This window comes from Agelaius tricolor, unplaced genomic scaffold, assembly GCF_023055355.1.
Source record: "Agelaius tricolor isolate 1412-34295 unplaced genomic scaffold, bAgeTri1.0.p SCAF_8, whole genome shotgun sequence".
Classification (NCBI taxonomy): domain Eukaryota; kingdom Metazoa; phylum Chordata; class Aves; order Passeriformes; family Icteridae; genus Agelaius; species Agelaius tricolor.
Window position 1 is genome coordinate 12,774,198 of NW_027269268.1, and position 17,472 is coordinate 12,791,669.

The 17,472-nt window shown below is 39.2% G+C and overlaps 1 protein-coding gene across 8 annotated transcripts in view; it reads left to right on the forward strand.

The window, feature by feature from the left end:
- Window positions 1-17,472, forward strand: part of PDLIM5 (PDZ and LIM domain 5) — a 126,839-nt gene that overhangs the window by 52,555 nt on the left and 56,812 nt on the right. The gene's annotated exons all lie outside the window — the stretch shown is intronic.

Below are 17,472 nucleotides of genomic sequence, written 5' to 3' on the forward strand. Positions count from 1 at the left end.
CACTGAATAGGATGTGTTTCAGTGGATGTGTTCTGGACTGAACACTCAGCCTGAAAAATAACAAGAGAATTAAAACCAGTAGGGATTGCTTTGTCTGTGTATTGTATCAGTGAACCTGTTAGTCTGGTATCCAGACCCACTGTGGCTGCTTTCCGATGATTCAGCATGAGGGGGGAGTGAGAACTAAGCCCTGCCTTGTAAACACCTGCATGGTGAGAACCTGGGTGCTTACACAAGACATGTGGCTTTGATTATCATAAACACTTGTAACTAATAATTAAACTGGGGTCTTATAGGCGTTGTTCCATGTATCTATCAACATAATTCTTGTCTCAGGCTAACAACATTGAGGTGTTTTTGCTGTATGTAGATGAACAATATTCTCTCACACTGATTTTTTGCCCCCTCCCCAAATGGAACTTTCCTCTAACTTTGGTGCACAGTGTATCCCCACTTTTACGTAATTCACAGTGAGTTGTTCAGGCAGAAAGTCAGACAGTTTTCTTTTCTTACTTCTGTGCACCCTCTCTGCTTTTGGGAGCACGTGTGCCAGATCTGAACCTTTGTCATCTTTGTGGTTTGAGACTTGAGAGAGGAAGTCTTCAGGATTCATCTGACACTTCAGTTTAGTCACAGCTGAATCCTTATTCCCACCAGGAAAAAAAAAAAAAAGCCCTTTGTCTTTTCAGTTGCTCATGTGCACATTCTTTCATTCATGGAGATGCAGCAATGTCTGGCCTTGAAAGGACTTGGGCTCCCTGCTGGGGCAGGGGCCCAGAGGACATGCTTTCCTCCTGACCTCATGGTGCTTCTGGTGGAGTTCTGTGCTGCAGCCTCTGCCCAAAAAGTGCTCAGAAAGTAGTTTCTCTTCCCTCTTGTGATGAGTAAGGACGTTTGAGAGACCCTATCTCAACTTCATAAAAATTACCAACTGCCCTTTCAACCTGATGCATTTGTTTGGTGTTTGTGCCGCAATCCTCCTCTGTCTTGCACGTGACCCAACACCACTGGCTGCTGGTGGAGATGTCAGGTCCTCCTCTCCCCAACCCCAAGGCAACTAATCAACACAGGGGAAGTGTTCCTGCCAGCTTCAAGGAGCTCTGAGAAGTGGGAGTTGGGATGTTAAGAGAAGCCGGGAAGCGATTGTCAGTAAGAATATTTTGTTTCAAAGAATTAGGAGTCTTTCAAGTAAGGACAGTGTTAGCAGAAGTGGCACATCTGCAGCACAGAGATGTTAGGGTTGGATCATAGTGCTGAATGAGATCTCTTTTCCAAGGATAAAAGATGACCAAAGCTTGCCTTTGGTCCTAGTCCATGGGAATTTAACAACAAAAAAAGTAGCGATAAATGTATAGAGATGAAATTAAAAAAAGAAAAGCTATTGAAATATCTGAAGAACATTTTAGGTAATAATTCCACATAAAAATCTGGGCAGTTTTCTTCACTTGTGTAAATTCTGAAGATGGAACTCGTAGATACAGCGAGGAACTTGTGACTGCTTGAACCAGAACTGAACCTGGATTGTTTGTTTTTACTTAGTGACATCTACTTATCTTATAAATGGAATAAATTATTCTTGTTCTTGCATATTTTCTCAGTTTAGGCTTAATTACACTTGATGCTAACAGTGTTTGATCTGTACTTTGTAAAAACACTGGTGCGTGTTAAGCTTTAGCTTTTTTCCAGCATTCCTGTGGCTGTTTTAGCTGAGCAGAGTTTGTCTGTTAACATGAAATCTGCAAATCATTTCAATCTCTCTTATATTTAAATTTAAAACAGATTTATATGCTTTCATATTTTGGAATCTTTGATATTCTTCTTAATGCCTTAAACTTCTGAGTTTATGATGTCTGAGTATTTTTTCCCACGGTTTTGGCAAGCCTCAATTTCCTCACATTTCGAACTCTTGCCAAGACACAATTTGAATATAACTTGGAAAACCCCAACAAAACTAACTACAAAAGCCCATGAAAATTTGATGCCATGTTTATGTGGGTGTGGCTGAAGACAAAGTCTCCAAAATAAAATAAATGTGCAATGTGAGAGGTTATAAGTCATTGTCTGAGAGACACAAACTTTGTAGAGAATCTACAGCTAAGACTGGTTTGAAGCTGATGTTTCATGTTGCTTTCTGTTTGGAATAAACTCTTCACCAAATAGTTAAATGGGTTTTCTGAGTGGCAATTATTTTGGGTGATTGCTTCTTTGGCCCAGTCTGTTGTTTCTGGTAAACCTGTGAATGACTGCTGCTCTGTTAGAGAGACCATCTTGGCAAAAGGGATTGGATTATAAAAGGAACGTGAGTTTCATTATAGGGGGGAAGGACTTTTAACACTTAATGTCTTTTGGAGGGAAAATGACCAAACCTGGTCAGTCAGTCTTATTGACTGGATGCTATACTGTCAATAAGACAGACTGACTTCATCCTAAACTTCTATGCAAAAAATGGAATGTAGTATGCATTCTTAAAATGTATTACAGAGTGTAGGAAGCCAAAGTTTTAATGAGGACAGTGACTTCAGAGGTAACTAATGCTGCTTGATTCCTAACAGATTATTTTTCCTTTACATACAAAATCCCTCCACATGAGCAGACTATAAGTCTCAGTGACACAGGAGTCACTAAAATGCACGTACTGGGCTAAATATAATGTATAACAGGTTTTGCAAGTACCAAAATGTGTAATATTTTCCATTCAAGGCCTCTCAAGTACTGAAGTTTTTAAGTGTGCCTGCTGTCAATACTGATCTTGGAGACGATTGACTGAAAGAGTTGCCAGTTATCTCCTTTCCAAGTCTTGGCAGGAAGGTGATGACTGGACAAGTCAGTCATTTTCCACAAAATCTTCTTAACTCATAAGTGACTGCTCCGTTTACTTGAGATTAAGTGAACACTGGACTAATATTTGTGTGTTGCATCTCTTGGAGCTGTCCATAAAGAGAGCAATTTTGAATAACTTAATTACATAGAGAGTATGGTTATGGGATTTTTGTATCTTTTGCAGTTGGCTGAAGGTAGCTGGAGAAGAAAGCTCCTAGTGCAATTTAAGCAAGTTGGAGCAAGGGCAGATGGAAGTTTCCCTTGTGGCAGGGCTGCTGGGCTCAGGTGGCACAGTACTGTGAAGAGGGGCTTACATGGAACTTGGGGCAAATTCAAGTTTCAGCACAACTCAGATAAACAACACTGTGGTTTAAAAACAACAACAATAAAGAAAAAAAAATCAATATGAAATCTCAGTTACCGTATAGAGGGTATTTTGGCAGGAAATGAAACTAGGGAGAAAAGAATTAGACATTTCATATAAGTGGCACTTTTAGCCACTTTCATGAAAAGATGTTAGAGTTCAGTTTTATTTAGGATCCAGATAATTTCAGTGTATCTTATGTCAATTAATAAAATCCGTGAGTCACTTTCTTTCTTTTAGTCAGAAAGAAATGATCCTTACTTACATCAGCCACTCAGATTAGCCACTTTTGCAATACACTATGTAGTTGTTGCTTACAAAACCTATGGTATGCAACACATTGAGGTGAGTGGAAGTAGAATCAATTCCATGTTATTGTTGATAATTTAAAAGCTGGTGAGTGGTGTTGGGGGGAAGGTCAGGGAAATGATGAACTGGTTGAATCTGGTAGATTTATCTTGGTAGGAAGGATGGATTCATAACTTAGATGCCTGTTTCTTTTTTATACTAGAAAGGACAAATGTATTTTGGGATAATGTATGGTTATAAAGTTTTGAATTCCTCTTGATGTGGAGGAAAAAAGGGTTCTTTATTTAATGGGAAAGACTTAATCTGCTATAAAAGATAATGGAGCTTGAGGCATTTATCAGCCTTCCTGGAGAAACATAATACCTTGCAGGGCTGGACCTGAACTGCTTCTGCTATCAACAAGTAATTAGCAGACAGAGCACATTGTTGATCAAGATCTGACTAAAGGACACTCTGAAACTATTCCTTCTGGTTGCTTTTTCTTTCTTTGCAGAAGAGAGATGAAAAAGATTGTAAATTGTTTGTGGGTTTTTGTGAGGATGTACTCTAAATTTTTATTTTAAAATTGCACCTTTTATTTTGATCAGTGTGGTTTTCTTGGCTGAGGAAGAAGGAGGAGTTTTTTTGCCTCCCATACATTAGCCTTAGAGAATGACCCTTTGTTAATAATGGCTGCACACTGTGGGTGAGGCCAAAAGGAAGTATGAGGGCAAGCAAACTTTAGATATTTACTCTTGACTACCCTTTTCATTGTATAATTCTCCCCAGTGATTTTATTCATGAAAATGTGAAGAATTCATCCGATTCTTCTCATGATGCACCATGTTCCTGCTGTTTGGTTTTGTATTTTTTTAAACTCCATGGAAAACTTGTCTCATGATTAGTCACTGAATTAAATTACCTCTTGACATTTTCAGCATTTGTTTTCCTGCCTGTCAGTCTGAGTGGGGTTTGCTTGTTTGTGGTGCTTTTGTTTGTTTCTTTTAAGTGCTCTTCCTAAAGAGGGTCTGTCAGACTTAGCTGCTACATGTGTAGGTGAGTAAAAAAGGAAGTAGGAGATACAGAGCATGTCATTAATGGTGTAATGCTATTCCCTGCCTTAGATCACTGTAGATTGCTCATGGTCAGGCAGAGAGGCAAAAGGAAAAACTGTGATCAGGTTTCTGTGATGGTAGATATGGAAGTCTTTCAGTGTGGGATTAGAGAGTTCTTGTAGTCAGTCATTTCAAATGCTGTGCTTCTTGGACTGGTTGAGCCTGTAGGAAAGTCTTGGGTAGGTGAGGACCAGCCCCGGTGAGAGCTCTCCAAAAATCAGGCTTTGTGCATATGGCTGCTGGAGTGAAGATGATTATGGAATATCACCTATGGAGACCAGAGGGTGGCTGGCTCTATTTTCTTGGTTTCCAAACCATGGTAGCCCAAACCTTGTGTAAACACCAATATTTTTCAGGACTGTGTAGAAATGTTTCCTCATTTTTGCAAAAGACTGCAGAAATCTTAAGTCTTTCACAAGTCAGTGATTTATTTTCCTCCTTGTTTGTGGATGTTTCTTCTTGAAGATAGCAATTGGGCCAAGAAAAATTGTATTGGTCATTGGTCTGCTTAACATAAATGTGTTATTAAGAGATGTCTGAACAGTTGAGCTTTTCATCTTTGTCCAAAGAGATCACTCAAGAAGTGCATGCCTAAAAATTTATGCCTTTCCATGCCTAAAGATTCTTGTAGGAAGCAGCTGAGACCCATGACTTTATTTGCTATGAAAAGATGCCTTTGGGTAGTAGAATGTGAAGTTGCACTTTTCCCCATGGCTTGCCAAGACAATATCTTTTAGTAAAGCAGCATCCATATAAAAATAATTTGGATGATCACAACAGCCTCCAACTGTTTGTAACTAATATTTTCTGCAGTCAGTGAGCCATATAAGAAATATATGAAATATATTTTGATATAAGTGAGAAATATAAGTGCTTTCAAAGCTCTTATATTTCAGGTAAATGATTAAAATGTTCTCCCCATAACTGTTTGGTTTTTTTTTTTTTGTGAGCATTGAAACAGTGTGTAGGTTCTTCCATGTGACTGGTGGGCATTTGCCATTCACGCTCTCAAGTAAAACCCCTCTACCCATTTCTGGTTTAACCTGTGCAACCCATACAAATACCTTTCTGAAAGTTCAGGGGCTCATTAGCTAGCATGTAAATTGGGATGCCATCGACCTTGCATATTTCTTTAAAGCTGTGTCTCTAGTTATTTAGTGAAAGACTCAAAGAAACAATCTGAAGTTGGCCACAGTTTATCTTCACTTCTTAAAATAGCACAGATACCTCAGTGGCATAATCTTTGGTGACATTTTAATTCTATTGGCACACTTTGAAATAGCCAGCTGGGACATCACAGGCAGACATCAGTTTTGAAGCCTTTCAGATACCATCTAAATGCCAAGCTTTTGAGTAGTAAAATAAAGCATTTATATATAGATTAAACACACAGTAATCAGAATTGCAACACATGTCAGTAATTGTGAACAGCTGCATCAGAGCAATGCAGCTGTTAAAGCTCCTTCATGCCCCAGATTACATATATTTGGTCCAAATTACTCATGGGTATAAATGTGTGCTTTTGGGGTGGGATACAGAGAGTCATTTGGGATGCTTTCATTTGCTGAAATCAGTCCCTGATTATATTTTATTAAGAGAGTGCATGATATAAGGAGGCTCACAGACATGTCTGAAAATAATCTAACACAGGTTTTGCAGAGCAAACAAATGCCACTGTAAGTGTTGCATGGTGCTTGTGTGTCTAATATGCTGCAGTTCTGCTGCCTCCCTTCAGGCCTTAGCTGGATCTGCAAAACACACAGTGCTGCTACACAAGTACTTTATCATGGAATGTCTGGGCTTGGAAGGGATCTTAAAGATCTGGCTCCAAGCCCTGTCCCTTGGGCATGAACACCTCACACCTAGACCAGGTTACCTGGAACCCTATCCAACCTGGACCTGAAGACTTCCAGGGGTGGAGCATCCACAGCTTCTCTAGGAAACCTGTTCCAGTGCCTCACCACCCTCAGAGTAATGAATTTTCCTCATGTCCAGTCTAAACCTAGTTTCTTTCAGTTTAAGACCATTACCTTTGTAGACAGTTCCTCACCATTTTTCTAGTAGGCTTCCTTCAGCTATTGAAAGGCTGCAATAAGACCACTCTGGAACCTTCTCTTCTTCAGGCTGAATAACCCAACTCTCTCAGCCTTTCCTCATAGGAGAGATGCTCCATCCCTCTGATTGTCTTTGTGACCCTCCTCTGGACCCAATCCCTGTCCATGTCCTTCCTGTCCTCCTGGGACCCCAGAGCTGATGCAGCCCTGCAGGTGGGCTCTAAGCAGAGCAGAGCAGAGGAGCAGAATCCCCTCCCTCCCCTGCTGCCCACACTGCTCTGGATGCAGCCCAGGACACGTTTGGCTCTCTGGGCTGCAGGCATGTGTTGCCACCTCATATCCAGCATAACATGGTAGCAAACCATTTACAAAATGGAAACAAGAATGCCAGGAGTGCTCTCGCCTCTGCTTTCATCCCAGTATGCAGCTATAAAAACAATTTGTAGTAACAGCAAATGTTATTCTGTGCCTGTTGCTGAGACATGTTTTGTGCCAGTGAATGTTTGAGGACTGGAACATGAAGTTGACAAAATTCTTTCACTGTGATGGAAACCAGTCTTGTCATTGTTGTTGTCATCATGCTGCCTTGTGTCTTGTTTATCGCTCGGGGTTTTTATTAGAGGAAGTTTTCAGCAGCCTCTGATTCAGCTGCAGAAAGTTATGTCCTACAAAGGAGACCAAGAGCAAAGCTGTCAAGGTCTCAAGCTAGGAAATACAGGAGAAGCCTGTATTGGTGTGGGGAGCTTTGCTTTGGAAGTCTGATGGGCTTTGCGTGCACTGTAATTTCCTAAGGAACGCAACAACACAGATCTGGTTTAGACTGTGCTGGTAATTTACAAAGACCCTGATTAAAAGCTTCCTGAGAATTGCATAACTGTACTGTCTGTAGTGCTTTGGGACACTGATCTTGTATTTTTTGTTTCTTCTCTATACTAGTTACGTAAGGATAAGTGTTTTTAGAAAGATCTCAGAAACTCAGTGAAACAATGACCCTCTGCAAACATTAGGCTGAGCTTTCTTGCTGATGCTTTTAGGGTCTTGTGCTAGGGTTAAGTCAAATGTCCATCAAATTCAACAGTCTAGTGAGACTGCCAGAAAGATAGTGAGCTTGAAGAAATTTGACCCAAGTCCAAAAGTATTCTGATCAAAAAGTTTTTAAAGTCCTGTTGGTTTACTTGCCAGAACCTGAAGTAGCCTTGGGATCTGGCAGTTGCTCGGCAGTAATGCGTCAGCAGTGGTGCTTCCTGCGCTCCCGGCCAAGTCCAGATAAATGGAAAAGCTTGCATTTTGGAAAGTTTAAACGTTTCTTAAAATATTACTCTCCTTATCTTCGAATTTGAATAGCATGTGAATATATTTGAGAGAGACACTTTTGTCCCCTTTTTCAGAAAGTGGGGCGGGGTGGATTGTATTTGGTGTTATCTGGACTGTGGGACATGCTTGATAGCGTTTATTTAAAATCTCCTGAAAATTGACAGGAACAACATTAAGAATAGGAAAATTATTTCCACTATTTTTTCTACTCTGGGTTCTTAGTGGGTCAAAATATGATAAAGTATGGATAGCTTACCTGACCTAAGGATGCCCAAGTTCATTTTATCTCAGGCAGCTGTGTAATCTGTGTCCTTTTTTCCTTCATAAACACTCATCTCATTATTTGGGTGCCATGAATAATGTTACTTGTCTCTATTTACACTTTTGTTTTCCCACTGCAGACTATGCCCCACACCTGTTGCTTTCCTTTGAAAAACACATCTCTCCAACATGCATGGTTTATGATGCTAACTTGCAGGCATTCTTTAATTATAAAAGGATATGTGGTGATCTGTCAAGGGACAGTTGTCTCTAAATGGATTAAAAGAAGCTTACATGGTTTATATATGGGCTATGCCCTTCATATGCTGAAAATAGTTCAAGTTAGCTTGAACTGGCCACATAGTGTATTTAGTACCTATGCGGGTAACTGGTTATTTTCCTAAGCACAGGTAGTTAGTTTTGCACCTCTGTGTATGTGGGATGTAAAGAATAGGGCAAAAACCCTTAGAGAATTAAGTGAACTGACAAGTGTTGTTAGATAAACTGTTCCCAAGCTTCAGCGCGCAGGAAAGAATGAGACACTGATTAAATAAAACCTGTCCTCTACCATGCAAGTTCTCAGCTGTTGAGAATCAAAATTTTAGTGTCCTGACTCATCAGCTCTTGCCACCTTCCTCTAGTAAACAGTAAAATGAGAATAAATTAATGATTGGCTGTTTGGAAAATAAATGTCTTCCTGAAAGATAGCGATAGGGTCATGAAAGCAAAACAGTATAAGGAAGATGGGGTGTTCGGTAATGCTGGGAAAAACAGGCAGGTTTTCAGGTATAAAGTATTTTCTAGAGGTCTGAAAAACTGCTAAATACAAATTGGGTAACACCACTGTGAGTTAAACTAGATATGTATCTGTTGCACCACCTCATGTCAAAGTGAGTGGTAGCTGCAGAGTTGAATGTCCAAGTACGAGCTGAATTTCACAGCTGCACTGTTTTAAGGGCTTTTTTCCACACAATTTTTTTGAATAATTACTGCCTTTAATAAATTCCAGGATATTGTCAGTAGAAAGTCATGTCTGTGGCACAAAACCCTATGAGGTAATAAAAACACATACTGTGCCTGTCAAATATTACTCACTTCGGCTGTGAGGCAAGATGAAAGTAATGTTTGCAGCATTGTGGCAGATCTCAACAGGCTTTGTGAGGATCAGATGTTTTCCATCAGTGATTAGCTGCCCACAAAAGCAACTTAATTCTTATGCTGTAAGTGTGCTGTGACTGTTACCCACTAAGTATTTTGAGCTGAGAAAATGAAAGTTTTTTTTTTTTCAAAAACTAGATGGTGGGAAAGGAAAACTTCATAGTTAGTGAGATCAGTTGGAGTCAGATGGGCTTATTAATTTTTTTCTTCTTGCATGATTGTTGCAAACAGCAGAAGAATAACAGTACTTTGCTTTATGCACCTTCACTTAATAATTGGGTCCTTGGACAATTTATTGACTGCTGGAATGAACTGTTAAAGGTCTCTGCTGCTTTCTTGCTTAGCTTTTGCAGAAAACAAAATAATTTCCAGCTGCAGCACATAGTGTGACAGTTCATCTTTGACTTCTCTCTCCCTTGAAGGCATGGTGAGACGTGTTGGACAGGTTAACTTGAGGTCTTGATACACAGTTGAAAGGAAAGGAAAATACAAGAAAACTGCCAAACTGAAGTGTTAGATATCTAGAACTATAGCAGACAGCTATGTTGAGACATAAATAGCTTTTCTCAGCATGTTAGACCTGTAATACATGCTGCTAAGCCAATGACCTTAAATATATAACCATATAAACAATACATGGAAATGATAAAGTGCAAGAAAAGCAAGTCTGTAGTGGAAAAGTTAACAGCTTCTGGCAAGTGCATGCTCATTAAATGGATACAGTAATAATTCTGGCATGTGGTTTTTAGTGCTTCAGCTGTGCTACCCACAGCCAGTGCTACCTGTGGTGGTTTTCCCTTTGGGAATGGCCTGTGGGAGCCCCCCAAACATCTGCTGCAATGAGGGCTAGTTCAGGTGTGTGCTGGTATTACATTAGGGCGTTGGTTGGAGACAGCACTGACAGGACTCTGAGGATCTTGTGGCAAACAACTGGGTTTATTGTTAGGTGCTCCCTTTTATAGGGGGTTCAGAATTCCTGCCATGGATAACTGATTGGTTGGGGTCTCTGCACCCCCAGCTTGCTGGCCAATGCTATGCCTGCATTTAGGATTGAATGGGATTGGCTGGTGGTCCTCTCTTTGGGTACAAATCTATCTTAGCATTGCTCACCTGGGGATTTTGACGCTGTTGAGTCAGGGACGGATGAAATGACTCCATGGTTCAGAAGGTGAAAAAGAGATCCTTTATTAAGAGGTGGTGTTCTTTTATAACCAGGATGGCTAAGGTGAAATCTGATGGATCTCAAAGTAAAAACCTTTCACACTATTGAACTATGAATAGCACCCTCTGAAGGTACATATCTATAAACAACATGAACAGAAAGAGAGATAATAATTGTTTTCATTCTTCTTCTCTAAGTTTCCTAGGCCTGAAACCTGGGAGAATTCTCTTCGACTGAACTGAGAATCTCCACAGGACTTGTTTGTTTATTTTCTATAATGAACTGGGCTTAGCCAAATTGGATTTCTGTTTACGACCAGATTTATATGTCCAGCTACAGACCAGCTGGCTGCAGAGTCCCTGTGGTGGAAAGGCCCCTGACAGCCTTTGTCACACTTTGCCAGTCAGGTCTTGTGCTTGTGCACCTTCAGGATGAGTATTCATCCCTTGCTCTGGGGTGTCATGGGAGGGAAGAGAGGTGTCTGAGAGGCTGAGAGAGAAAGAAAATTGACTGGTTTGCTGGTGCGTCCCACTGAGAAGTCAGACAAAAGCTTAATGGTATTCCTGATCTTAATGGGAAATAACTGAACCCATAGCATGTCCTATTAAAACAAGCATGAGTTTATCCTTTCAAAAATAGATTATCGTTATCTTTCTTTATGGGTGACTACTGCCATGTCCCTGGCTTTTCTGGAGCAGTGGTTTCCAACAGCCATGCAGTTTTGGTAGGCTCTCCACATGTCTGCATATTGTAGTTAGGATGATGCACAGCTTGAAATACCACAGATGGAAATTCAAAAGCTGAATTATTAGGTTGCTCATATTGTTCCTTGTATCACCTGAAGTCAGGAAGAAGCAGGAGGTGGTAAGACAGCTGGGATTTTGCCAGACTTTTAGAGTCTGAGTGGGTGACACTGCTTCCCATGCTGCTGACCTAGTGAAGGACAGGGCTCTTTGCTGTTGCTGCCTGATACCTCAGAAAGAGTTTTCATCCCATTTGGGTAATTACACTTCCACTGTCCTTCTCAGACTTCCTGGAAGTGATAAATGGGTGAGCTGCTTTGTAGAGGAGAGATGTTCTTAGTTCCCAGAAGAAGTAAAATATAAACTAACAGCTCTCTAAATTGCCAGATTCTTCATTTGAGGAAAAAATGCTCATTCCCACACACATGCTTAAGGGAAAAAAATAAAAACCAAATAAGGACATGTTGGGGATTGGGGAGCTGTTTGTGGTGAAGTTCCAGTTAAAATAGATATGACTACACTTTCGAGTTTATTTAAACAAAGGAGGTAATTTAAAAGGAGGTAATTTAAACATTAGTCACCATATTGTGGAAAGCACTGGCAAAAATAACTCAGTGCTTAGTTTTGAATTTTTAAAATTATTTCTTAGATTTGATGACAGACTGAAGTCAATGTGAAGCTGAGCCCTTTTTTTTAAGGGTTTTGGAGGACCGACTAGATCTGAATTTATTAAGACCAATGCTTTTCTTTAAGATGTCTGTTTTTAAAAGGTAGCTTGCTGTGTTGAAATTACTATCTAATAAGCACTAATAAAGAAAATCAAACGTGTAAATTATAGTTTATTAGAAAACCAGATTTAATTGTTTTATATTGTCACTTGCACTGAGCTGTTATGTCAATACTATTACTTAGCAAGACAGCTTTAGGAAGGCTTAAAGAAAAGAAAAATGTAGGTATAGCAAGGCATAACTGATAAAAATCATCTTGATTATTTAGACATACTGAGCTACCACGTGTATCTAGGCTGCTTTATGACTTTTCTAAGACAACTGGCAGCAATCTGCTGTACAGGATTGTCAGGCATTGGCCATACTTGGTACTGGGGGTGCTTTACCTGTCCAGGCTTTAACTGGGGGAGTCATGGACAGCTGTGTACAGATGTGCTCTCCTAGTCAGGGCTAGCCATAACATGGGAACTCCAGATTGCTAAACTTTCTGCCTTCCTGGAAGCAAAAAACATGTTTTTAAAAACCTCTGACAGAAGGTAAGTGAGATAAATTCTGTGGTATTTTTTCCTTAGCTTTTTGTTTGGTTTTGGTTTTGCTGTAATAGAATAAAATATTATCTGCCTGCACTTAAATTCTCTTTACAAATGTATTGGTAGGGTTGCCACAGACCACAGGAATGAGACTATGAGGAGTAGTTGTCTTTGGGAGGTCTTAAAAACAGCTAAGCCTTTGTGGGTAGGAATACCAGAGCAGAGGGCAGCTTTTTTCTTTCCTAAAATATCAGCACTGTTTATTTTAACACATAATGATGAAATCACAAACCTTATTTAAATTTAAGAGGAGAGACCTAAATTTGATTTGGCCAACTATCAAGCAGCCAGAAAAGCAAGAACATAATCTTTCTTTCTTTTACCTGACCTAGTGCTTCATTGTGCCCTGGTGTGCTGGGGGAGGCACACTATGAGGATGTGAAGTATGCTATAGTGTAAACCAAATTAACACATGTTATATTAATTTATCTCCTCTTAAACTTAGGGAAAGTGTAGCATCTGTTGAGAGTGACTCACAAACTAGCTCTGTTCTAGTGCCCAACCACCTCTGGGTGCAGCACTGACATTTCCGTTGTTTGATTGTAATTAACACTATTTGCCATAATTTGGTATGTTCAACTAAATGTAAGCTAGCACAATAAACTAGAAGAAAGGGAATGACTGATGAAATAAAATGTTGACAGCCATCTCTTAGCAACCACAATGACCAGAGTACAGATTTGAAACCATTGCTGTTTCTTAAGGCAAAAAGCAAAGAAATCTCTTTTTTTTTTGCAGTGACTGCAATAGATTCCAATTTTCATTGAGTTCTACTTAATGATGATCTTGCTGCCTCTGCTTTTCCATGTGTTGGGCTGTGAACAGGTTTGCTATCTCAAGGCCACAGATGCTTGCCCTGGCAAGATTGCTGAAGTGCTGATGTACCAAGTGATGTTGCCTGGGGCAGTGTGTGCTTCTATAAAACTGTGAGAAACACAGTTGTATGTTTTTTGTACTAATGTATGCAAGGAAACCATTTCTGAAGGGTGTGTAAGTTGCAACAAGAAGCAAGCTCAACAATTTTCCTGTTCTTCTATTGTTGTTAGCCAGAGCAAAATTGCTAAGAAATGAATTATGTCTGTGACGGAGAAGGAGCTTGTGTTTAAGGAATAAAATAAATATATTTGGATTGTTCCTTTTTCTGTGCTTTAAATTATGTCTATGTTTGTTTTTATTCAGATAACCCCTAGTGAAAGTCATGGCTTGTTATATATGTTAAATGCTTTCTGCTTGTCATCTTTGTTCTATGAGTTGGCTAATTTACAGAAAGAAAATTTATTTAGCTTTCTCCCCTGTCAGTTGAAGTAAAATTAAGATAACCAACAGAACTGCAGACTACAGTGGCAAGACCATGAAAAATTCAGGTTTTCAGAAGGAAGATCTGACCAGTGGCTTTTCAGGGATGTAGCATCTGCTGCCAAAACTTGTCTCCTGATGATTCACCAGCTAGGAAGAAGGAGTTAGTTTTGAAAATAGGAAGGGCAGGATGTGAGACAGGAAGGGAATCCTTCCTCTTTTCCATCCTTCTGTTAGAAAGGTTCAGTTCAGAACAACAAAGTTCAGAGGAAGTTTTCCATCATTGACTTCATTTGGTGGACTTGGCAGTGTTAGGTTAATGGCTTGGTTCAATCTTAAAGACCTTTTTCAACCTGGATGATTCTATTACTCACTGAAGGTGCTGCACCTTCTTGTTGTATTTTTCACAAGAGTTTGAACAATCCTTCTGGTTGCAGAAATACCAAAACAGCAAACAGAGCAGCTATATTATTACCAGAGTTGTGTGTTCCCCTTGTTTATAGAAGGGCTCATATAAGCACAGTTACCTTCTTGTGCCTTCCCCTTTGAGTTCTTCATCTGCTTTTCAAGTTATGGGTACGTTATAGTCCCCTGACTAAGGGGGTTTAAATGGGTGGGGGGATGATGGGGCTTTAAATGGCATTCAGTAGAGACAGCTCTGATGTGTTCTTTGGATTCTAGGTTCAATGAAGATTTAGGGGTTTAGTGGCTGAGGGTTTGCTTCCATAATGTTGATTATTGAGATAACAGTGTTGCCATTGATGAGCGGTCTTTGGAGGTGGTGTATCAAATTGTACTCACTGCAGTAGCATGAAGAACTGTAGTTTGAGCTTTAATAGTGTGTTTTTCCACTTACTGGTAACTATAGAAGGATTCTGTCAAAATGCTTGTGTCTTTTTTTTTTTTTTTTAACTGGGTGAAATACTTGGAAAATGAATGCATAATAGGAGAATTTAAAGAATGAATAGTTTTTGCTGGGCCTACTGCTTACAGTCAAGAGTGGACTAATTCATTTTCCTAATAAGGCTGCTCTGGAAGTTGGAATGTTTTGAATTACATTAAATGTCATGAAAGTATTCATCAGAGAGGATTGTCTTGTGGTATGTTTATACAGCAAATTTGATCATGTTTGGTCAAAATGAGCTGTTTACACAAGCTAAATATAGCTGGTTTTTTTTCCTCTAATAAAAAAGAAATTACTGATGTAGAAGCTGTGCAAAAAATCGTACCCTTTGATTTTCAGTAATAGTTTGTCAGTAAGCAATGACTGCAGCCACTGTTTTTGTTGTTTATAATAATTCTTATGAAGTTTGATACAGCAATCATTTGCCAAGGTCTTTTGTGTGAGTTGTTTATAAAAAGCCTAAATACTGAGCTCTTATGTCTTTGGTTTGTTTGTATGTTATTGAAAGTATTGCTTAAACTAATATGCTGAACTGCTAGTTTTAAATCATTCAGAAAATACCATGCTTCAAGCCATCCTGCTTTCTAGTAAGTAGTAACAGGGCAAGTGTGTCATCTCACTCTGAAAACCTTTATCATCAGTTATTCATGCATTCAATAGGACCAAACCTGCATGAAATCCTAATATGTTTAATTGCTAGGTGGCAAGTGAAGTGCTAACAGCTAAGGAATATGCATGATTCTGCAGTTTAATTACTTTTTGGCTGTGCAGTTCAGTGGTATCTATGAAAATATTGTGCGAAATAGCCCTGAAGGAAGAATTTTCTTAAATGTGTGTGTTGGATGTGTTTTACTTTTCAATTTAAGTATGCATTTCCTTTTGTACTGTCTTGTCTAACCACCACACATTTTTCACATTATAATCTTGGTGGCTCAGTTTGCTGGGTGAGCATTTTCCTTTTACAATATGGGATAAATCACAGATTTTTTAGTCTGATTATGGTCTGAAGTCAACAAGGCCCAGTTAAACTCTTAAGTATGTCTGGGGCACACAATTTATGTCCTTGGTTCAAGTATGTTTTTGGGGAAAATGTTGTCTGTCTGTTTGAAAGGAACATCATGAACATTTTCGTTATCAAGATTTCCCCCCCCCCACCCTTTTTTTTCTTTTTGTATGATATTTTTGAAGATGAATTTTGAAAAGTATGTCTTCCAGTCGTCTGGTAATAGTGGCATAAAATAATTTTTGCTCAGCGCTGTGTTGATGAGTATAGAGGCATTGTAATCCATTGCAAGCTCAAATTTTGTTATTGTGTAAAAAACAAAGAGAAATAAATATGTTCCTTTTATGTGACTTAAACAAAAGTCCAGCTTTAGCGAAGGGAAGATTTTTTTCTCAAGTGTGAAATATGGTAGTTGGCTTGAATAGTCAGTATCTTCCTAATTCTTCCTGTTGGTCCAGCTTAATAGATACATAACACATTTCAAGTTACTGTATTAAAAATGAACAAGTATACCTAAGGCAGAGATGGTCTTCAAAAAGACAGAAATGTTTCCATATGTATTGGCATTATTTTCTCCCTTCTTGTCGCTTTTGTTGCTGCAAATTGACAACTCTGCAATTTGGAGTGATTAATGATGCACCCCAGTGCTGTGGAAGGCCAAAGGTCAGGCTTTCATAGGCTGCACACTCTGTGGGAAAGGGGAGAAGGGACCTGTTCCCCAGAGCAGACAAAACCCTCTCTCTGTTGAGAATTGCTGTTGATGTGGACGTAATGTGTGTCGGCAGCCGTGCACGAGTGAGGAAGGCCAAGTGCAGAACATCATCTTCTCATGCTATGCATTTTTTCCTTTATTTTTTCTTTCTTTTAAATTTTTTTTCCTCCCTCCTGTCAGCATGGCACCTGGATTATATATATTTCCCTTTTTTGGAAGGTAGATACTGAATCTGCATCAGGATTCCTGTTCGTGGGATCTGATGAGGCCTGAGGGCCAAATGACTTTGAGGGAAGGAATAAACATTGTGAACAAAGTAGTTAAGGGGAAGAAAAAAGAGGACAAAATGGAAAATAAAAAAAGAGTTGTTAAAGGTAACAAGTGTGCCTAATTCAATTGTAGCTATCCATGCTTTTCTGGTAAAAACTGAAAAGCTGGTTTATATAGTAGAAGTGGTTTTAAAATTGTAGCCTCTGTAAGCTGATTTCCAGTTAAATTAACATTTTTCCCTCCCTAGCAAATTGTCTTTTGGAAATAAGAACCCAGCTGCAGTTTTCCAAACCTATATTCAGAAGATGTGTCAAAAATCCAATTTTCTATGAGAACAGCATGAAAACACTCAAGTGTACCAGCAGCAACGTTTGCAAACAAAATGTTAGTGTATCAGATTTTTTGCTGGGTTTTTAATATTTTTTTATTTCAGTGCATGTGTGTGTATTTTTGCATATAAGTAAGTATATGCAAATCTGAAAAAAAACACCCAATTGAATGAGATGCTTTTTACCTGTAACATGTTGCCATTTCAATTTAGATATAACAAAATCTCTCAATTCTTTATCTACTTAATCCTTTTCATTGCCATACTTCCTTTCCTTCCCACCCCCCCCAAAGTAGTCTCAATGTGCCCATTGTTTGGGAGAAATTTTTTTTGACATCTACTGTAGAATTGTGGTGACATTA